General features: G+C 46.6%; 1 long non-coding RNA gene across 1 annotated transcript in view; it reads right to left on the bottom strand.

The window, feature by feature from the left end:
* The window catches only part of LOC140393203 (uncharacterized), a 36,323-nt gene extending 13,441 nt beyond the window's left edge, over positions 1–22,882 (bottom strand). Inside the window, exons 1-2 of the long non-coding RNA XR_011935592.1 lie at positions 22,775–22,882; positions 6,571–6,664 (exon numbers count right to left, since the gene is read on the bottom strand). This is a non-coding gene — a long non-coding RNA (uncharacterized lncRNA). The remainder of the gene's footprint in view (positions 1–6,570; positions 6,665–22,774) is intronic.
* Between the last annotated feature and the right edge of the window lie 362 nt (positions 22,883–23,244).

The raw sequence follows: 23,244 nt of genomic DNA, 5'->3' as shown, positions 1-23,244 counted from the left end.
TGTTATGTGTGCTAATTGGTCTGTTGGTCTGTCTATCATGATGTGTGTGTTTGAATATCATGACATCCCCCCCTTTTTTTACAAGATTATGTGCCTACGTGGTTATAAATATGAATGTGTCCTGAGTGCAGCTAAAAGTGTGTGTGCGTGATATTTACAGCATGTACATGTGGCGTAACTATATACATGGGGCGATGTCGGGTGTGTCATGCTAACGAGGTTGTACCATAACAAAAAAGAAAAACTTTGAAGTGTGGTCCGGTCAAACGAGATCTGGAATGATAAAACAGCAACATGTTACAATACAATAGTTGCTAAACTTTGACCTGTGAACAGTCTCATAAGTCCAGTCTAGTAGGTGTGCGACGGATTTGGGTTGACCGCCTCAAGGGTGGGTCGAGAACCACCGGCTGAGGTGCGAGCCTGGCCACGGGTGGCGATGGAAGGGGCATGGTCTGTGGCAGCTCCACAAAGTCACTATTAGGAACCAGTGGAGGACCCGGCGTCTGTGTAAGGTCCCGTTGCGAGAGTGGAAGTAAGCGAAGGGCTCGCCGACTGCGCCTACGCATGGTTCCATCCGGCATGCGTACCAGGAACGAGCGGGGAGCCACGCGTCGGAGAACTTCGGCAGGTGCTGACCAGCCACCATCTGGTAGATGAATGCGGACTTTGTCTCTAGGGGCCAGGGGGGGAAGATCAGTTGCCCTTGTGTCGTACGAACTCTTCTAGCGATCACGCTGCAGTTGCATCTTATGCAGTACCGGAGCATGGTCTGTTGTTGGTGCGAGGATGGAAGGCACAGTTGTTCTGAGGGTGCGACCCATCAGCAGTTGTGCTGGCGAGAGACCCGTGGCTAGCGGGGCCGAGCGATAGGCCAGCAGGGCGAGGTGAAAGTCCGATCCGGCAGCAGCAGCCTTGCAGAGGAGCCGCTTGGCAGTGTCAACTCCCTTCTCCGCCTTTCCATTGGACTGGGGATGCAGAGGGCTGGACGTCACGTGTGTGAAGCCATATGAGGCGGCAAAGGACGACCATTCATGGCTGGCAAAACAGGGCCCATTGTCCGACATTACAGTCATCGGAATGCCGTGGCGAGCAAAGGTGTCTTTGCAGGCCCTGATAACAGCAGACGACGTCAGATTGTGTAGGAGTATGACTTCTGGGTAATTGGAGAAGTAGTCCATGATGATAACATAGTCCATGCCAAGCGCGTGAAATAGGTCGACACCCACCTTCGCCCAGGGGGACGTCACCAGCTCATGGGGCAGAAGCGTCTCAGGAGGTTGCGCCGGCTGAAATCTTTGGCAGATTGTACAATTGATCACCATGTTGGCAATATCGTCACTGATGCCCAGCCAGTATACCACCTCTCGGGCCCTCCGTCTGCACTTCTCGACCCCCAAGTGGCCTTTGTGTATTTGATTGAGAACCAGCTGGCACATACTGTACGGAATGACGATCCTGTCTAGCTTCAGAAGGATCCCATCAATGGTGGCTAGGTCATCCCGTACATTATAGAACTGCGGGCACTGCCCTTTGAGCCATCCTCCCGTCATGTGGCGCATCACTCGCTGTAAAAGGGGGTCGGCCGCTGTCTCTCTGCGTATGCGGGCCAGACTGGAGTCGTCAGCTGGCAGATTTGCCGCTGTCAAGGCCACCTGTGCCTCGACCTGACATACGAACCCCTCCGCATCCGGTGGTGTACTCACTGCTCGGGATAGGGCATCCGCCACGATGAGGTCCTTCCCTGGAGTGTAGATCAGTTGGAAGTCATACCTCCTGAGTTTAAGTAGGATGCGCTGGAGGCGAGGGGTCATGTCGTTCAGGTCCTTGTTTATTATGTTGACCAGGGGGCGGTGGTCAGTTTTGACCGTGAATCGTGGAAGACCATATACATAATCGTGGAACTTGTCCAAACCAGTTAGCAAGCCCAGGCATTCTTTTTCGATTTGCGCGTAGCGCTGCTCTGTGGGGGTCATAGCCCGCGATGCATAGGCAACTGGGGCCCATGACGACGTGTCATCCCTCTGCAGGACCACTGCTCCAATGCCGGATTGGCTGGCATCAGTTGAGATTTTGGTGGGACGAGACGTGTCGGAGAACGCCAACACTGGTGCCGTGGCAAGTTTGTGTTTGAGCTTCTCCCATTCCAGCTGGTGTGTGAGTTGCCACTGGAAGTCTGTGGATTTTTTTACGAGATGGCGCAGAGCCGTTGTGTGGGAGGCAAGGTTGGGAATGAATTTCCCGAGGAAGTTGAATCTAATCTACGGCTGTGCAAAAAAGAGCTGAACCCAGAGGTGAGTTGGCATTTGATTGTGTGTGGCATTGAGAAACCCTAGCAAAATTGTAGACGTTCTTCTCTTCGATGTAAACCTGCCAATCACACATAAGATTGGCGAAACAATAATATGAGTGCTTTATTTGAAGATAAGTCAATCTACAATTAAAGTTAACTCAAAGGCTAAGCATATACATTTGATTCCTACTGCTGCCACTTGTAGACTGACTACAAGTATTGGACAAACACATCACAACCTGCTGAGGTGGTCGTGATGGACAGCTCTTTAAGATATGTACCGTAAAGGTACACATACCTCATATCACAACATCTCCCTTTTTAATAACTAAGGGTTTACCCTTGGAGAATCAAATGATTTACATAGGACAAAAGAAAATAACATTGTGTCTGAATAAACCATTATACAAAGCAATACAGTTTCAAGTCTCCGAAAGGCTGTGATGGTTTGTTTATTTGTCTGGACTTAGTTACGGTGATCTTTGCTGGAGGCTGATGTATGTTTTCAGAATGCTGGTTAGGATTGCTTTGTTTGTTCCAGTCTCAATAGGATTACTTCCTGCTTCTCGTTGTGTTTTCTTTTGTTCTGACATGGCATCTATTTTGTCATACAGTCATGCCCTTTGGTACTTGTACTTGGTATGATCTTGATTCTAGGCCTTTCCTGATGCTTTCCGTGTGCCATCAGTTGGGTGTTGTACTCAAGCTTTCTGTCTGATATTCAGGTTGGATGATTTGTTACCCACACGCAGGTCATGGGCGCCTTTCATTTCCCCTGTTTTTCAAATGAATGAATCACATGCTCCTGGGAATATCAAAGAGTGATATCTGGGAAGGTTTGTCTGCTCTTATCTGCCAAATGGTATTCCCCATTGGTTCCGCGATGAAGATTTGATAAACATATTTGGTTCAAATTATGCAACTCAGCATATGGCACATGATTCGCTTAGCAGAATTAGACGATCTATGCTCAGTGTAAGCATACAGTTTCCAGTATGGTCTGTTGTCCTCATCATTGTCTTGACAATATCATGGATGATGGCCAAGGACAGATCCCTGCATGTCAGTGGGACTGAAATCAGGGGTCTTGGCAGGGTGGATGTGAAGAAGATGTTTCCTTGGGAGAATCACCCTATCAGCAGTGTGTGTACCTATTCCATATGGACAACAGCACTTCAGAATGGCAGCTCACCACCTCCAGGACAATTAACAATAGGCAATAAATGTTGGTCTAGCCAGGGAAGCCTACATCCCATTAATGATTTTTTTAACGTGCATGCATGGAATTTTCCGTCCTGCCGCAGCAGTTTTCTGGTGCGGGACGTCCCCGCCGGCAGTGGGATCCTCCATCCCGGCAACTGGCCAATGGGGTTTCCCATTGTGGGCATTCCTACTCCGTCGGGAAATCCACAGGTGTGACTGCGCTGCCGGCGAAGCGGAAGATCCCGCTGGCGGAGAATCCAGCCCCATGTACATTATATCACAGCAATGGGAATTGGGGAAAACCCCTCACCCCTGGAGTAATAGGGAAGATGGATGTCAATCATCTCAGTTCCAGTACATTGCTGTAGAAGTTCCCCAGAATAGTGCCCCAAGTTCAATTATTTTCAGCTGCATCATCAATGGTCTTCACTCTATTGTAAGGTCAAAAGTGGGATGTTCTCTGATGATTGCACAGTGTTCCATACTATTTGTTACTTCTCAGGTACTAAAATAGCCTGTGACAGCAAGCAGCAAGATGTCAACAACATTCAGTCTTGGGCCAATAAGTGACAGGTAACATTCGCACCACACAAGTGTCAGGCGATAATTATCTACAACAAGAGATAATCTAACCGCCTCTCCTCGCTGTTCAATGGCATTACCATTACCTGTCCACTATCTGTGAGACACTAGTCAAGAGTGTGATGGAATTCTGTCCATGTGCCTGGATGAGTCCAGATCCAGCAACCCTCAAGAAGTTGCACATAGTCCAGGATGAAATAGCCTGCTTGGTCAGTATCCCATCCACCACCTTATGTTGATGTATGGGCTGGCTGCACTGGAAAAGGCAGAGATGTGGACCCCCTGCTCTTTAATGCTTCCCCTTAAACATTTTACAAGCCCTCCTGGCATCAAATCCTATGGTCTCTTTTGTTATTGGTCACCACTTGTACAAATAAATGGAATTTCTGTGGTGCACGATACATCCATTTGTACCGGACATTGCGAATGGTACTTGAACCAGGGTAGAACCCCAATTTCACCCCCACCCCCCAGTAGCTTTAGACAAGAGTGCTGGGCACCCATTAACAAACTTGCCTGAAAATTGAATCAGATGGGCCCTGAATGTTCATGGCGTCACTACAGTTCCATAGCCATTTTTAACTGCTGTCACCTGCATTACAGCCAGCAATCAATTAAGGCAAATTAGTGTTAATTGCAGGGTCGATTAAGGCCCCTACCTGTATCAACTAAGTATTTCAGTTGGTAAGATAGGTGGCCAACCATGACCTGGATTATGTCCAGGCCTACATGGTGGACTCAGAGAGAGAAGTAATGGAAGAAGGGCAGTGGATCATGTGACAGACCACCCCTTCCCACCAGATCCATAACAGTTCCTGGGCAACAGCTGTGACTGCTAGCCATCCTATGGAAAAGTAGTCCCTCCAGATCATTGTCAGGCAGATGTTGCCATTTAAAATTTAAGAAAACACTAACTTGTTCTTCAGAGGTGCCTCCATGTTGAGCTGCCCCTCTCTGTCTCCATTAAGGATCTGTAGCTCCCACCACAGCTGTGGACTGTTGATATTTCAGTGTGGCGAGCCTCCCATAGGCTCTCCAGCCTCACAAGCCCTCCCATCATTCTTAGCTGGACTGTGAGTATTATGTGCCTGTACGCCCTTGCAATGAAAAGGTGCTCAGCAGAGCAAGGGTTAATTTGGGACCGAAGAACGACACCGCCCACGGTATGATGTATAGAGTCGCATGGCAATGGAGTCGTGTGAACACTCTAGAAACAGTCTGCATGGAGAAGCAACACCATGCATAACGTTAATCGGGTTCTACAAATAGTTAAAGATTAACAATAAACTGTTCATGTTTAGACATACAAATCTCAAAGGGTGGGATTTACAAACCACCCTGCTGCGTGTTTTGCAGCAGTGGAGGTGGCCCACCAGTGGGATCTACCGGCCCTGCCATTGTCAATCAGATTTCCCAATGACAACACTCCTCGTTTTCAGGAAACCTGTGCGCCGCTGTGGACCAGAATTTCCCTCCACTGTGAACAGCCGGTAAATCCCACCCAAGATCCCATCATTGAGACACCACAGCTGAACCAATAATGAAACATGGTGCTCAGTGGTGACACCATAATACAACACCCCATTCCCTGCCATTAATTAGCCTTTCCCTATAAAATTGTGGTGGCCATGAGTGGAACATGATGTGCTGAAGGCCAGTTTCCCAACCCAGAATTGAAAATTCCAGCCTATTAGTCTGGGCATTGGGGTTTTTAATAAAGTATAGAAATAAGGACAGCATGTATGATTTTAAAATGGTAACTGACTAATATCTGTGGGTCCCGATCTAAATATTTAACACCCTCTCACCCCATTTCACATGAGACCTACACTTGCTCTTGACTTCCTATGTGTAATGGCATAGGAGATTAATTTGTTTTACACCTATACGATGCATTTATTTCCTTTCTATGAGAAATGAGATGAGACTTGAAACTCACTTTCCCTTTACCTATTTTACTGGGAGTATACCTCTAATAATAAACATGTGGACAGTACCATGAATCCTTAAGATGATGCTAATATATGTTAACAACCCGGTTCAATTTAACTCCATCACTTCCATTTAATTTGTATCAGTGTCACCACAGCTATTACTCATGGTCAAATATTTTACACTTTAGCTCCTATAATAACAGGGAGGAGGGAAGGATTTGTTGCGGGGGGGGGGTGGGGGGGGGAGCAGAGCCCAAAATTGGCAAGGCCGGGGCACTGGACGTGCTGCCAAATCTAATGGCAGTATCTCGTTGCAATTTGTTTTCTTTCGTTCCTGACCTGGGATCCACCATAATTGACAAGCTGACCGGCTGTCAGACAGAAAACCTGGCACCTCGGGGATGATCCGTCAATTGGGAAGTGGGGTTGCTGGAGACTGGGGTTGAGGGATGGCAAGATGAAACCAACAGGGTGAGGGAGGACTGGGGAAAGGTGCTGTGGGACGGAGGGGAAGCGTGCAGCCACAAGAAAGGTTGGAGGAAATACTCCTGATCTCACCCAGTTCACAAAGAGAGCTCGAAAAGACACTTATCTTCTTGACCTGGCAGCTCCTGCTTCCTTTAATGGCCAAGTCTCCTGAGGCCTGTGAAACCTGGTTGGCAATTAAAATATTGAAATTAGGCCCCAAATGCACTATGACAGCCTGATTTAAATATAGAACATAGAACATTACAGCGCACTACAGGCCCTTCGGCCCTCGATGTTGCGCCGACCTGTGAAACCACTCTAAAGCCCATCTACGCTATTCCCTTATCGTCCATATGTCTATCCAATGACCATTTGAATGCCCTTAGTCTCGTCAGAGGAACACAAATTGAGAGTTATCATTTTGAAATGACAACAGACATGTCTGCAACTGATTGGAGGTGCGCCAACATTTTTACATTTTGAGTTGCTCCCCCCCACCCGCCCGCCCGCCCGCCCTCCCGATTGTCAGGAAGGAGGTGGGACGTAGGTTAATATTGAGGTATTGGCTTTATTCCCCCCCGGTTTTAGTCCCTCTCCTGCTAATGAGACGAAACCAAGGCCCTGGCTACAGACTCGGATGGATGGAGTACTCCATCACACTCCTGGCTTGTGCGTTGTAGATTCAGAAAAGCTGTGGGGAGTCAGAAGATGAGTCACTTGCTTCTGAATACCCAGCTTTTATCCTGTTCTTGTAACCACAGTATGTCTGTGGTTGGCCAATCTTGACACCTAGGATATAATTGTTGGGGGATTGAGACAAACCAATGCAACTGAATGCCAAGAGGAGGTGGTTGGACTTTCTCTTGTTGAAGATGGCCATTGCCTGGCACTTATTTAGCGTGAATGTTACTTGCCACTTATCAGCCCAAGCCTAAATGTTGTCCGATCGTGCAGTGTGTAAGCACAAATTGCTTCATTTTCCAACGAGTTGTGAATAGAAATGAAAACTGTGCAAGCATCAGAATAATTCAAATTTCCGAACATATGGTGGAGGGAACTCCATTGATGAAGCAACTGAAGATAATTGGACCGAGGGCACTGTAAAAGCTTAGGGGGCCCCGAGAAGATAAATTACACAACTTTTAAGAAGTCAACATAAATTAAAGGTCGCAACCCAGTTTACAGCTCACAGATCCCAGTTGGGTCTACCGGAAGTCCCAGTCCTAATCCAGGTCGGCTTTTAAAGGGCAAGGTTACAAGGCCCAGCTGGCAGGCTAGTGGGGGAGTTCGTACTCCACAAGTCCGATGGGGAGATCTATCGATGTGTTCCCTTGAGTCTTGTGAGGGTTATTATATATGCTGAGCTAAGGAACTTCTGCAGCAATGTTCTAAGAACAAAGAACAATACAGCACAGGAACAGGCCCTTCGGCCCTCCAAGCCTGTACCGGTCATGATACTAACCTTTGCCAAAACATTCAGCACTTCCTTGTGCCATATCCCTCTATACCCATCCTATCCATGTATTTGTCAAGATGCCTTTTGAATGCCGTTAATGTATCTGCTTCCACAACCTCCCCTGGCAACGCGTTCCAGGCACTCACCACCCTCTCTGTAAAATAAGTGTCTTGCACATCTCCTCTAAACTTTGTCCCACGGACCTTAAACCTATACCCCCTGGAGACTGATCCCTTCACCCTGGGAAAGAGTGCCTGCTCATCACTCTATCCAAGACCCTCATAATCTTGTAGACCTCTGTCAGGTCATCCCCTCAACTTGCGTCTTTCTAATGAAAACAGTCCAAGTCTATTCAGCCTCTCCGCATAGCTAACACCCTCCAGACATGGCAACATCCCGATAAACCTCCTCTGCACCCTCTCCAGAGCCTCTACATCCTTCAGGTAGTGTGGTGAGCAGAATTGTGTGCAATATTCCAAGTGCGGCCTTACCAAGGTTCTAAACAACTGTAGGATGATTTGCCAGTTTTTATACTCGATGCCCCGTCCAATGAAGGCAAGCATCCCATATGTTTTTTTGACTACCTTGAACACTTGTGTTGCCACCTTAAAGATCTGTCGACCTGCACACCCAGATCTATCTGACTTTATATATTCCTAAGAGTTTTGCCATTTACAGTATTTTTTTTTTTTAAATTACAGTACCCAATTACTTTTTCCAATTCAAGGGCAATTTAGCGTGGCCAATCAACCTATCCTGCACATATTTTGGGTTGTGGGGGCGAAACCGCACAGACACAGGGAGAATGTGCAAACTCCACACGAACAGAGACCCAGGGCTGGGATTCGAACCCGGGTCCTCAGCGTCGTAGGCAACAATGCGAACCACTGTGCCACCGTGCTGCCCATATTTACGGTATATTTCCCATCTGTGTTAGAACTACCAAAATGCATTACCTCACATTTCATAGAATCATAGAATTTACAGGGAGAAGGAGGCTATGCGGCCCATCGAGTCTGCACCGGCCCTTGGAAAGAGCACCACACCTAAGCCCACGCCCCACCCTATCCCCGTAACCCCGTAATTCCACCCAACCCAACATTTTTGGACACTAAGGGCAATTTAGCATGGCCAATCCACCTAAACTGCACATTTTTGGACTGTGGGAAGAAATCGGAGCACCCGGAGGAAACCCACGCAGACACGAGGAGGGAATGCAAACTCCGCACAGTCAGTGACTCAAGCCGGAAATCGAATCTGGGACCCTGGAGCTGTGAAGCAACTGTGCTAACCACTATGCTACCGTGTCCCCCAATTTGTCCGGATTAAATTCCATATGCCATTTCTCTGCCCAAGTCTCCAACCTATCTATGTCCTGCTGTATCTTCTGACAATCCTCAACACTATCTGCTACTCCACCAACCTTGGTGACATCTGCGAACTTACGAATCAGACTGGCTACATTTTCCTCCAAATCGTTTATGTACACTGCAAACAACAGAGGCCCAAGCACAGATCCCTGTGGAATACCATTACTCATAACCCTCCATTCAGAAAACAACCTTCTCCTGCTACCCTTTGCCTTCTGTGATTGAGCCAGTTCTATATTCATCTTATCGCCTCACCTCTGATCCCATGTGACTTCACCTTTTGCACCAGTCTGCCATGTCAAAGTCTTTACTGAAGTCCATGTAAACAACATGCACTGCCCTCCCCTCATCAATCATCTTTGACACCTCCTCAAAAAACTCAATCAAGTTAGTGAGGCACGATCTCCCCTTCACAAAACCATGCTATCTATCGCTAATGAGTCCATTTGTTTCCAAATGGGTATAAATCCTGTCCCTGAGAATTCTCTCCAATAATTTACCTACTACCGACGTGAGGCTCACCGGCTCATAGTTTCCAAGATTATCCCTGCTCCCTTTCTTAAACAGCGGTACTACATTAGCTATTCTCCAGTCCTCTGGTATCTCACCTGTAGCCAATGAAGATACAAAGATGTCAGCCAAGGCCCCAGAAATTTCCTCCCTTGCTTCCCTCAGTCTTCTGGGGTAAATCCCATCCGTCCCAGGAGACTTATCTACCTTAATATGTTTTAAAAGACCCAATACCTCCCCCTTTTCGATGTTAACATGTTCCAGACTGTCCACACACCCTACCAAAGAATCATCTTCCACAAAATCCCTTTCTTTGGTGAACACTGATGTAAAGTACTCATTTAGTACCTCACCCATTTCATCTGGCCCAACACATAGATTCCCCCCACTGTCCTTAAGTAGTCCAATCCTTTCCCTGGCCACCCTCTTGCTTTTTACATATGAATAAAAAGTTTTGGGATTCACCTTAATCCTACTTGCCAATGCCTTTTCATGACCCCTCCTAATTTCCCGCTTCAGTACCTTCCTATTTTCTTTATACTCCTCAAGGGTTTTGACAGTTCTCCACCCTTCTAGACCGTACAAAAGTCTCCTTTTTCTTTTTGACGAGGTTCGCAATATCCCTCGTTATCCAAGGCTCCCTAAACTTCCCATACTTTTCCTTTGTTCTCTCAGAAACGTGACTTTCCTGAATCCTGATCAACTGTCGCTTGAAAGACTCCCACATGTCCGATGTTGATTTACCCTCCAACAGCCGCACCCAATCCAAATTCTTCAATTCCTGTCTAATGGTATCGTAATTTGCCTTTCCCCAGTTTAGCACTTTAATACGAGGGTTACCCTCATCTCTGTCTAAAAATGCCCTAAAACTTACTAAATTGTTGTCACTACTCCCAAAATGTTCCCATACTGAAACCTCAACCACCTGTCCAAGTTCATTCCACAGTACCAGATCCAGTACTGCCCCTTCCGTAGTTGGACGATCTACATATTGCATCAAGAAGGCTTCTTGGCTACACCTTACAAACTCTGCCCCATCCAAACCCCTTAGCACTAAGTGAGTCCAAATCAATATAGGGGAAATTAAAATCCCCTACCACAACAACCCTGTTATTTTTGCACCTATCCAAAATCTCTCTACTTATCTGCTCCTCTATCTCTCGATGGCAATTGGGAGGCCTGTAATAAACGCCCAACATTATGATTGCCCCTTCCTATTCCTGAGCTCTACCCAGATTGCCTCATTGTATGAGCTCTCCAAGGTGTCCTCCCACTTTACGGCTATAATATTCTCCTTAACCAGTAATGCTACTCCCCCACCCCTTTTACATGCCCTCTATATCTCCTGAAGCACCTATATCCTCCAACTTTCAGCTGCCAATCCTGCCCTTCCTTTAACCATGTTTCTGTGATAGCCACAACATGTAATTCCAAGTACTAATAAGTGTTCTATGTTCATCTGCCTTACCCGCTATACTTCTGGCGTTGAAACAAATACACTTCAAACCACAGTTGTTGAGCAGACAGGGTGTTGTTGTTCTCTTATTTTTGTTCTCTATTTCCCCTTCAGTTATTACGCCTTCTAAACTGGTGCCATGGTCCCCCCCCCCCCCCCCACCGCCAGACTAATTTAAATCCTCCAGTTCTGCACTGGGATAATTGGCCTCCAACAATCCCCACAACATGTTCCTTTGCCCCAGTGTAACTGCAATTCACCCCAGCCCCCCAATTCCCATTGACTTCAGTGGACTAGGGCTCCTTGGTGGCACTCTCGATCATACCGCCTTGATTCTAAGGACGGTATTAACACCTCATCTCTGCAATTTGCCTCTTTTGTCCATCTTTGAACTAGGTAGGTGTTTAAACTTGCCCCCAGGTTCCAGCGGCCTTCATTTCCGGGAGCGGGAGAGAGAGAGGGAGCCGGAGAGCAGCGAGTGCAGCTTGGGATTCAGGTAGGTGTTTAAGCTTGCCCCCAGGTGCCAGTGGCCTTCATTTCCGGGAGCCGGAGTGCAGCTTGGGAATCAGGTAGGTGCTTAAGTGTTTGATTATTAACTCTATTTAAGTTGGGCGGTTGCTAAACCTGAGACACTACACTTGTAGTGTCTCCCACCTTTCCACCTCCTCTAACATAAGAGGGTGAGTGAATATCAGGTAAGCTCTCTCTTTTCTTTTTCTTTTATCCGCAAGTTACAGCTTCAGATTTTCGGCGGGGGCAGTGGCCAGGGGTCTGTCGAGAAGGTAAGTTTACCCTTTAAAAACTTATCTTGCAGGAGAAGCGGCCTTCAGATTTCGGCGGGAGCAGTGGCCAGGGGTCTATTGGGAAGGTAAGTAGCTGGGAGAAATTTAACTCTTCGTGGGTTGGTAAGTATTGTGATTGGGAAGTAAAATCCTTATTCCTTTCACTTATTCATTATTTGATATTATATTTGTAATCAGTTAAGGTAAAGTGTAAAAATGGCAGGAGATCCCAGACCCGTGTTATGCTCCTCGTGCTCAATGTGGGAGTTCAGGGACACGGCCGATGCCCCTGACTCCTTCATGTGCGGGAAGTGTGTCCAGCTGAAGCTCCTGTTAGACCGCATGATGGCTCTGGACCTCCGGATGGACTCACTTTGGAGCATCCGCGATGCTGAGGAGGTCGTGGATAACACCTTCAGCGAGTTGGTCACACCACAGATTAAGGTTGGTGAGGGAGACAGGGAATGGGTGACCAAAAGGCAGAGAAAGAGCAAGAAGGCAGTGCAGCTGTCCCCTGCGGTCATCTTCCTCCAAAACAGATATACCGTTTTGGATACTGTTGGGGGAGATGACTCACCAGGGGAAGGCAGTAGTAGCCAGGCTCATGGCACCGTGGTTGGCTCTGCTGCACAGAAGGACGGGAAAAAGACTGGCAGGGCTATAGTCATAGGGGATTCAATCGTAAGGGGAGTTGACAGGCGTTTCTGTGGTCGAAAACGAGACTCCCGAATGGTATGTTGCCTCCCGGGTGCACGGGTCAGGGATGTCTCAGATCGGCTGCAGGACATACTGAAGGGGGAGGGTGAACAGCCAGTTGTCGTGGTGCATATAGGCTCCAACGATATAGGTAAAAAACGGGATGAGGTCCTACAATCAGAATTTAGGGAGTTAGGAGATAAGTTAAAAAGTTTGCACTGAGTGCTGAATTTGGTGCATTGTGAGTCTTATAGTAAGAGTTTGGTGACCGAGGGAGGATAAGGCTTCATTTTTATCTAAAGTTTAGTCTTTCTTTTATTTAGTTAATTAACTTAAAAGTTGCTGTTTGGTTTAGAAGAAGGTGAATTTTCAATCAGCTTTAAACAAGCTTCTACTTGTAGGCACTTGCAGCTGGAGCTTGTTAATTAGTTAATTGGATTAGGCCAGGTTTCAGAGGCTAGATTCACAGTATAAAAGTGATCCCCTACAGTGCAGACTTTGTTTGCACTGAGTGCTGAATTTGGTGCAGTTTGAGTGCTATAGTAAGAGTTTGGTGACCGAGGGAGTATAAGGCTTCATTTTTATCTAAAGTTTAGTCTTTCTTTTATTTAGTTAATTAACTTAAAAGTTGCTGTTTGGTTTAGAAGAAGGTGAATTTTCAATCAGCTTTAAACAAGCATCTACTTGTAGGCACTTGCAGCTGGACCTTGTTAATTAGTTAATTGGATTAGGCCAGTTTTCAGAGGCTAGATTCACAGTATAAAAGTGATCCCCTACAGTGCAGACTTTGTTTGCACTGAGTGCTGAATTTGGTGCAGTTTGAATGCTATAGTAAGAGTTTGGTGACCGAGGGAGTATAAGGCTTCATTTTTATCTAAAGTTTAGTCTTTCTTTTATTTAGTTAATTAACTTAAAAGTTGCTGTTTGGTTTAGAAGAAGGTGAATTTTCAATCAGCTTTAAACAAGCTTCTACTTGTAGGCACTTGCAGCTGGAGCTTGTTAATTAGTTAATTGGATTAGGCCAGTTTTCAGAGGCTAGATTCACAGTATAAAAGTGATCCCCTACAGTGCAGACTCTGCTTGCACTGAGTGCTGAATTTGGTGCATTTTGAGTGCTATAGTAAGAGTTTGGTGACCGAGGGAGTTAGGAGAGGAGGGAGTAAGGTGCTCCTTTCATTTTGTTTCCGACATTTCCGCAAAGAGTGAGAAGAGAGCCAGGAGTTTACAGAAAGTGTAGCTGACTGGGAGCAGAGTCTGAGGGCGGAGATCTAGTTAGTCCACAGGGCAGCTATATTCTGTCAGGTAAGAGGGGATGGAGGCTAGGCCAGTTGCATGCTCCTCCTGTAGGATGTGGGTGGTGAGGGATACCACCGGTGTTCCCGCTGACTATACCTGCGGGAAGTGCACCCAACTTCAGCTCCTCAAAGACCGTGTTAGGGAACTGGAGCTGAAGATGGATGAACTTCGGATCATCCGAGAGGCAGAGGGGGTGATTGAGAAGAGTTACAGGGAGGTAACCACACCCAAGGTACAGGACAAGAATAGCTGGGTTACAGTCAAGGGGAAAAAAAACAAACAGGCAGATAGTGCAGGGATCCCTCGTGGCCGTTCCCCTTCAAAACAAGTATACCGTTTTGGATGCTGTTAGGGGGGATGACCTACCGGGGGAAGGCCCTAGCGGCCAGGTCTCTGGCTCTGGGGCTCAGAAGGGAAGGGGGAGGATAGAAAAGCAATAGTTGTAGGAGATTCAATGGTTAGGGGAATAGATAGGAGATTCTGTGGTCGCGAGCGAGACTCCCGGAAGGTATGTTGCCTCCCGGGTGCCAGGGTCAGGGATGTCTCGGATCGTGTCTTCAGGATCCTTAAGGGGGAGGGGGAGCAGCCAGAAGTCGTGGTGCACATTGGTACCAACGACATAGGTAGGAAAAGGGGTTGTGGAGGTAATAAACAAGTTTAGGGAGTTAGGCTGGAAGTTAAAAGCCAGGACAGACAGAGTTGTCATCTCTGGTTTGTTGCCGGTGCCATGTGATAGCGAGGCTAGGAATAGGAAGAGAGTGCAGTTGAACACATGGCTGCAGGAATGGTGTAGGAGGGAGGGCTTCAGGTATTTGGATAATTGGAGCGCATTCTGGGGAAGGTGGGACCTGTACAAGCAGGACGGGTTGCATCTGAACCAGAGGGGCACCAATATCCTGGGAGGGAGGTTTTCTAGTACTCTTCGGGAGGGTTTAAACTAATTTGGCAGGGGAATGGGAACCGGATTTGTAGTCCAGCAACTAAGGTAGCCGATATTCAGGACGCCAAAGCGTGTAATGAGGCAGTGGGGAAGGGAACACTGACAAAGGAGAGTACTTGCAGGCATGGAGATGGGTTGAAGTGTGTATACTTCAACGCAAGAAGCATCAGGAATAAGGTGGGTGAACTTAAGGCATGGATCGGTACTTGGGACTACGATGTGGTGGCCATCACGGAAACTTGGATAGAAGAGGGGCAGGAATGGTTGTTGGAGGTCCCTGGTTATAGATGTTTCAATAAGATTAGGGAGGGTGGTAAAAGAGGTGGGGGGGGGGTGGCATTGTTAATTAGAGATAGTATAACAGCTGCAGAAAGGCAGTTCGAGGAGTATCAGCCTACTGAGGTAGTATGGGTTGAAGTCAGAAATAGGAAAGGAGCAGTCACCTTGTTAGGAGTTTTCTATAGGCCCCCCAATAGTAGCAGAGATGTGGAGGAACAGATTGGGAAACAGATTTTGGAAAGGTGCAGAAGTCACAGGGTAGTAGTCATGGGTGACTTTAACTTCCCAAATATTGAGTGGAAACTCTTTAGATCAAATAGTTTGGATGGGGTGGTGTTTGTGCAGTGTGTCCAGGAAGCTTTTCTAACACAGTATGTAGATTGTCCAACCAGAGGAGGGGCAATATTGGATTTAGTACTTGGTAATGAACCAGGGCAAGTGATAGATTTGTTGGTGGGGGAGCATTTTGGAGATAGTGACCACAATTCTGTGACTTTCACTTTAGTAATGGAGAGGGATAGGTGCATGCAACAGGGCAAGGTTTACAATTGGGGGAAGGGTAAATACGATGTTGTCAGACAAGAATTGAAGTGCATAGGTTGGGAACATAGGCTGTCAGGGAAGGACACAAGTGAAATGTGGAACTTGTTCAAGGAACAGGTACTACGTGTCCTTGATATGTATGTCCCTGTCAGGCAGGGAAGAGATGGTCGAGTGAGGGAACCATGGTTGACAAGAGAGGTTGAATGTCTTGTTAAGAGGAAAAAGGAGACTTATGTAAGGCTGAGGAAACAAGGTTCAGACAGGGCATTGGAGGGATACAAGATAGCCAGGAGGGAACTGAAGAAAGGGATTAGGAGAGCTAAGAGAGGGCATGAACAATCTTTGGCGGGTAGGATCAAGGAAAACCCCAAGGCCTTTTACACATATGTGAGAACTATGAGAATGACTAGAGCGAGGGTAGGTCCGATCAAGGACAGTAGCGGGAGATTGTGTATTGAGTCTGAAGAGATAGGAGAGGTCTTTAACGAGTACTTTTCTTCTGTATTTACAAATGAGAGGGGCGATATTGTTGGAGAGGACAGTGTGAAACAGACTGGTAAGCTCGAGGAAATACTTGTTCGGAAGGAAGATGTGTTGGGCATTTTGAAAAACTTGAGGATAGACAAGTCCCCCGGGCCTGACGGGATATATCCAAGGATCCTATGGGAAGCAAGAGATGAAATTGCAGAGCCGTTGGCAATGATCTTTTCATCCTCACTGTCAATAGGGGTGGTACCAGGGGATTGGAGAGTGGCGAATGTCGTGCCCCTGTTCAAAAAAGGGACTAGGGATAACCCTGGGAATTACAGGCCAATTAGTCTTACTTCAGTGGTAGGCAAAGTAATGGAAAGGGTACTGAAGGATAGGATTTCTGTGCATCTGGAAAGACACTGCTTGATTAGGGATAGTCAGCACGGATTTGTGGGGGGTAGGTCTTGCCTTACAAATCTTATTGAATTCTTTGAGGAGGTGACCAAGCATGTTGATGAAGGTAAAGCAGTGGATGTAGTGTACATGGATTTTAGTAAGGCATTTGATAAGGTTCCCCATGGTAAGCTTCTGCAGAAAGTAAGGAGGCATGGGATAGTGGGAAATTTGGCCAGTTGCATAACAAACTGGCTAACAGATAGAAGTCAGAGAGTGGTGGTGGATGGCAAATATTCAGCCTGGATCCCAGTTACCAGTGGCGTACCGCAGGGATCAGTTCTGGGTCCTCTGCTGTTTGTGATTTTCATTAATGACTTGGATGAGGGAGTTGAAGGGTGGGTCAGTAAATTTGCAGACGATACAAAGATTGGTGGAGTTGTGGATAGTAAGGAGGGCCGTTGTCGGCTGCAAAGAGACATAGATAGGATGCAGAGCTGGGCTGAGAAGTGGCAGATGGAGTTTAACCCTGAAAAGTGTGAGGTTGTCCATTTTGGAAGGACAAATATGAATGCGGAATACAGGGTTAACGGTAGAGTTCTTGGCAATGTGGAGGAGCAGAGAGATCTTGGGGTCTATGTTCATACATCTTTGAAAGTTGCCACTCAAGTGGATAGAGCTGTGAAGAAGGCCTATGGTGTGCTCGCGTTCATTAACAGAGGGATTGAATTTAAGAGCTGTGAGGTGATGATGCAGCTGTACAAAACTCTGGTAAGGCCACATTTGGAGTACTGGGTACAGTTCTGGTCACCTCATTTTAGGAAGGATATGGAAGCTTTGGAAAAGGTGCAAAGAAGATTTACCAGGATGTTACCTGGAATGGAGAGTAGGTCTTACGAGGAAAGGTTGAGGGTGCTAGGCCTTTTCTCATTAGAACGGAGAAGGATGAGGGGCGACTTGATAGAGGTTTATACGATGATCAGGGGAATAGATAGAGTAGACAGTCAGAGACTTTTTCCCCGGGTGGAACAAACCATTACAAGGGGACATAAATTTAAGGTGAAAGGTGGAAGATATAGGAGGGATATCAGAGGTAGGTTCTTTACCCAGAGAGTAGTGGGGGCATGGAATGCACTGCCTGTGGAAGTAGTTGAGTCGGAAACATTAGGGACCTTCAAGCAGCTATTGGATAGGTATATGGATTACGGTAAAATTATATAGTGTAGATTTATTTGTTCTTAAGGGCAGCACGGTAGCATTGTGGATAGCACAATTGCTTCACAGCTCCAGGGTCCCAGGTTCGATTCCGGCTTGGGTCACTGTCTGTGCGGAGCCTGCACATCCTCCCCGTGTCTGCGTGGGTTTCCTCCGGGTGCTCCGGTTTCCTCCCACAGTCCAAAGATGTGCAGGGTAGGTGGATTGGCCATGATAAATTGCCCTTAGTGTCCAAAATTGCCCTTGGTGTTGGGTGGAGGTGTTGAGTTTGGGTAGGGTGCTCTTTCCAAGAGCCGGTGCAGACTCAGGGGGCAGAATGGCCTCCTTCTGCACTGTAAATTCAATGATAATCTATGATTAATCTAGGACAAAGGTTCGGCACAACATCGTGGGCTGAAGGGCCTGTTCTGTGCTGTATTTTCTATGTTCTATGTTCTATGTAGGACCTCAAAGGTAGTAATCTCAGGATTGCTACCAGTGCCACGAGACAGTCAGAGTAGAAATTCAAGAATAGTCAGAATGAATGCGTGGCTTGAGAGATGGTGCAGGAGGGAGGGGTTCAGATGTTTGGACGTTGGAACCGGTTCTGGGGCGGTGGGACCATTACAAATCAGATGGTCTACACCTGGGCAGGACTGGAACCAATGTCCTAGGGGGTGTTTTTACTAACACTGTTGGGGAGGTTTTAAACTAATGTGGCAGGGGGATGGGAACCAGATTAGGAAGTTAGAGGTCACTAAAGAGGCAGCAACTGAAGCCAGTAAGGTACTAGATAATAAACTCAATGTGACTAAGGGGAAGAGGAGACAGGGAAGAGATGATGAACGCAAAGGGACAGGTGGTCTGAGGTGCATTTGTTTCAATGCAAAAAGGGTAGAAGGTAAGGCAGGTTAATTTAGGGCTTGGATTAGTAGCTGGGAATATGATGTTATTGGTATTACGGAGACTTGGTTGAGGGAAGGGCAAGACTGGCAACTAAATATCCCAGGGTATAGATGCTTCAGGAGGGATAGAGAGGGAGGTAAAAGGGGTGGAGGAGTTGCATTACTGGTCAGAGATGATATCACAGCTATGATTAAGGATGGCACGATGGAGGATTCGAGCACTGAGGCAATATGGGTAGAGCTAAGATATAGGAAGGGTGCACTAACATTGTTGGGACTTTACTACAGGCCTCCCAAAAGCGAGCGTGAAGTCGAGGTACAAATATGTAGACAGATTATAGAAAAATGTAGGAGCAATAGGGTGGTCGTGATGGGCGATTTTAACTTCCCCAACATTGAATGGGTCTCATGTAGTGCTGGAGGCGTAGATGGAGCAGAATTTGTAAGGAGCATCCAGGAGAGTTTTTTTAGAGCAGTATGTAAATAGTCCAACTTGAGAAGGGGCCATACTGGACCTGGTATTGGGGAATGATCCCGGCCAGGTGGTTAAAGTTTCAGTCGGTGATTACTTTGGGAATAGCAATCACAATTCCGTAAGTTTTAGAATACTCATGGACAAAGACGACAGTGGTCCTAAAGAAAGAGTGCTAAATTGGGGAAAGGCCAAGTACAACACTATTCGGCAGGAGCTAGGGAATGTGGATTGGGAGCAGCTCTTTAAGGGTAAATCCACATTTGAAATGTGGGAGTCTTTTAAGGGAAGGTTGATTAGAGTGTAGGACAGACATGTCCCTGTGAAAATGAAGGATAGAAATGGCAAGATTAGGGAACCATGGATGACGGGTGGAATTGAGAGACTAGCTAAGATGAAAAAGGAAGCATACATAAGATCTAGGCGACTTAAATCTGATGAAACTTTGGAGGAATATCGGGAAAGTAGGACAAATCTCAAAACCGCAATAAAGAGGGCAAAAAGGGGTTATGAAATATCTTTTGCTAACAAGGTTAAGGAAAATCCCAAAGCCTTTTATTCGTATATAAGGAGCAAGAGGGTAACTAGAGAAAGGATTGGCCCACTCAAAGACCAAAGAAGGAATTTATGCGTGGAGTCAGAGGAAATGGGTGAGATTCTTAATTAGTACTTTGCATCGGTATTCACCAAGGAGAGGGACATGACGGATGTTGAGGCTAAGGATGGATGTTTAAATACTCTAGGTCAAGTCGGCACAAGGAAGGGGGAAGTTTTGGGTATTCTAAAAGGCATTAAGGTGGACAAGTCCCCAGGTCCGGATGGGATCTATCCCAGGTTACTGAGGGAAGCGAGGGAAGAAATAGCTGGAGCCTTAATAGATATCTTTGCAGCATCCTTGAGCACGGGTGAGGTCCAGGAGGACTGGAGAATTGCTAATGTTGTCCCTTTGTTTAAGAAGGGTAGCAGGGATAATCCAGGCAATTATAGACCTGTGAGCTTGACGTCAATGGTAGGCAAACTGTTGGAGAAGATACTGAGGGAGAGGATCTATTCACATTTGGAAGAAAATAGACTTATCAGTGATAGCCAGCATGGTTTTGTGCAGGGAAGGTCATGTCTTACAAACCTAATAGAATTCTTTGAGGAAGTGACAATGTTAATTGATGAGGGAAGGGCTGTAGATGTCAGATACGTAGACTTCAGTAAGGCGTTTGATAAAGTTTCCCATGGCAGGTTGATGGAAAAAGTGAAGTCGTATGGGGTTCAGGATGTACTAGCTAGACGGATAAAGAACTGGCTGGGCAACAGGAGACAGAGAGTAGTGGTGGAAGGGAGTATCTCAAAATGGAGAAAGGTGACTAGTGTTCCACAGGGATCCGTGCTCGGACCACTGTTGTTTGCGATATACATAAATGATCTGGACGAAGGTATAGGTGGTCTGATTAGCAAGTTTGCAGATGATACTAAGATTGGTGGAGTTGCAGATAGTGAGGAGGACTGTCAGAGAATACAGCAAAATATAAATAGATTGGAGAGTTGGGCAGAGAAATGGCAAATGGAGTTCAATCCAGGCAAGGTGATGCATTTTGGAAGATCTAATTCAAGAGCGGACTATATGGTCAATGGAAGAGTCCTGGGGAAAATTGATGTACAGAGAGATCTGGGAGTTCAGGTCCATTGTACCCTGAAGGTGGCAACGCAGGTCGATAGAGTGGTCAAGAAGGCATACAGCATGCTTGCCTTCATCGGACGGGGTATTGAGTACAAGAATCGGCAGGTCATGTTACAGTTGTATAGGACTTTGGTTAGGCCACATTTGGAATACTGCGTGCAGTTCTGGTTGCCACATTACCAGAAGGATGTGGATGCTGTAGAGAGGGTACATAGGAGGTTCACCGGAATGTTGCCTGGTATGGAGGGTGCTAGCTATGAAGAAAGGTTCAGTAGATTAGGATTGTTTTCGTTGGAAAGACGGAGGTTGAGGGGGGACCTGATTGAGGTCTACAAAATTATGAGAGGTATGGACAGGGTGGATAGCAACAAGCTTTTTCCAAGAGTGGGGGTGTCAATTACAAGGGGTCACGATTTCAAGGTGAGAGGGGGAAAGTTTAAGGGAGATGTGCGTGGAAGGTTTTTTACGCAGAGGGTGGTGGGTGCCTGGAACGCTTTGCCAGCGGAGGTGGTAGAGGCGGGCACAATAGCATCATTCAAGATGCATCTAGTCAGATATATGAACGGGCGGGGAACAGAAGGAAGTAGATCCTTGGAAAATAGGTGACAGGTTTAGATAAAGGATCGGGATCGGCACAGGCTGGGAGGGCCGAAGGGTCTTTTTCTGTGCTGTAATTTTCTTTGTTCTTTGTAAAGCTTTGATGAGGCCGGCAGTTGAGTTGTCCTGAAGGAACTCAAATGAAATATTAGTGAGAAAATTATTACAGGTTTAATATCCCTTACTCCAAATTCCGAAATTGGAAAAACGGTGAAATCCCCACTTTTTCACTGTCAACACTGTGTCCCGTTCCTGTGGCCAAACACATGTGCATGTGTGTATCCTTCCCATTGATGGAATGAGTTTGTTGCACTGCAAGAGTGGAACCCGATATCTGATTCCCAGTTGGGAGGGAAGCCGCGTACCCCCCCGTCGGACATGGCACTGACTGGCAACTCCGAGCAGCATCTGAGGGTCTTTGCAGCTTGGTATTCTAAAATTTGAAAAATTCCAGAATCCGAGACACCCCTGCATCAGGGATTCTCAACCTGTAGTGAGTAAAAGCCCCTTGATAGCACTGTCACTGGTCATAGAATTTAAAGTGCAGAAGGAGGCCATTCGGCCCATCAAGTCTGCACCGGCCCTTGGACAGTGTACGCTACTTAAGCCCACACCTTGGAAAGAGCATCCTGCTTAAGCCCACAGCTTCCCATTATCCTCATAACCCCACCTAACCTATTTTTGGACACTAAGGGCAATTTAGCATCCACCTAACCTGCACATCTTTGGACTGTGGGAGGAAACTGGAGCACCGGGAGAAAATCAACGCAGATACGGGGAGAATTTGCAAACTCCACGCAGTCACCCAAGGCCGAAATCGAACCTGGGTCCCTGGAGCTGTGAGGCAGCAGTGCTAGACACTGTGCCACTTTGTCTTATTGTGCATTTTCTAGTGGTTGGTACAACTGAATTGCTTCCTGGTCCATTTCAGAAGGCTGTTTGAGGCAATCACATTGCTGTGAATTTGGAGTCACAGAGCAGGGATAAGGACATCAGATTTTCTTCCCTCAAGGACTTTAGTGAGCCGAATATGTTTTCAAGCTGGTAGTCCCATGGTCACTGCTGTTAATACTCGCATTTAATTCCAGAGTTATTTGATTAACTGAATTTAAATTCCCCAGCTGGTGGGATTTGACTCTGGATATTTATTCCAGGCCTCAGGACTACGGGTCCACTGACGTAATTTGTTATGCTGTCATTTGGATCACCCACAAAGCAATGAAACCACAAAAATCCCCAAACTTGAAAACAAGCATACACACCTTATAATAATTGTGGATTAAATATCATTTAAACAAGTTCCACTTGGGTCACTGAAAGTCTTGCCTCGGTGAATGTGCTGTCATACCAGCTCTCAGTTTGGTGCTGAGGGGCTGATTCACTGTTGTGCTTGCTGCAATGAATTCTAATCAGAAAACCAGCAAAACCTGGAGCAAGTTGGCCACGGCAAGATCAGCACGTCAGACGGCCAGAGTTGCCGTGTACATTGTTGATAACTGCGCTGTAGGAAAATCTGGCCCGTTGATTAGTTTAATTACTATCAAACAAATGATTGTCGCAGCATCACAGGGCATGATTTGATAATCTACAAAACTGGCTGGCCATGAAAGGCAATTATTCCCCTCTTCCTTCCAGCAATTCGAGGGCAACATTTCAAATAATTCCATTCAAATTCCTCAAACTCTTTTTGAAGTGCTAATTATGGGCTCCATTAAAGGCTCTTTAAAATTCA

Source organism: Scyliorhinus torazame, chromosome 1, assembly GCF_047496885.1.
Source record: "Scyliorhinus torazame isolate Kashiwa2021f chromosome 1, sScyTor2.1, whole genome shotgun sequence".
Taxonomy (NCBI): Eukaryota; Metazoa; Chordata; class Chondrichthyes; order Carcharhiniformes; family Scyliorhinidae; genus Scyliorhinus; species Scyliorhinus torazame.
The sequence above is the reverse complement of the archived record's forward strand: the minus strand, read 5'-3'. Positions and strand labels throughout refer to the sequence as shown.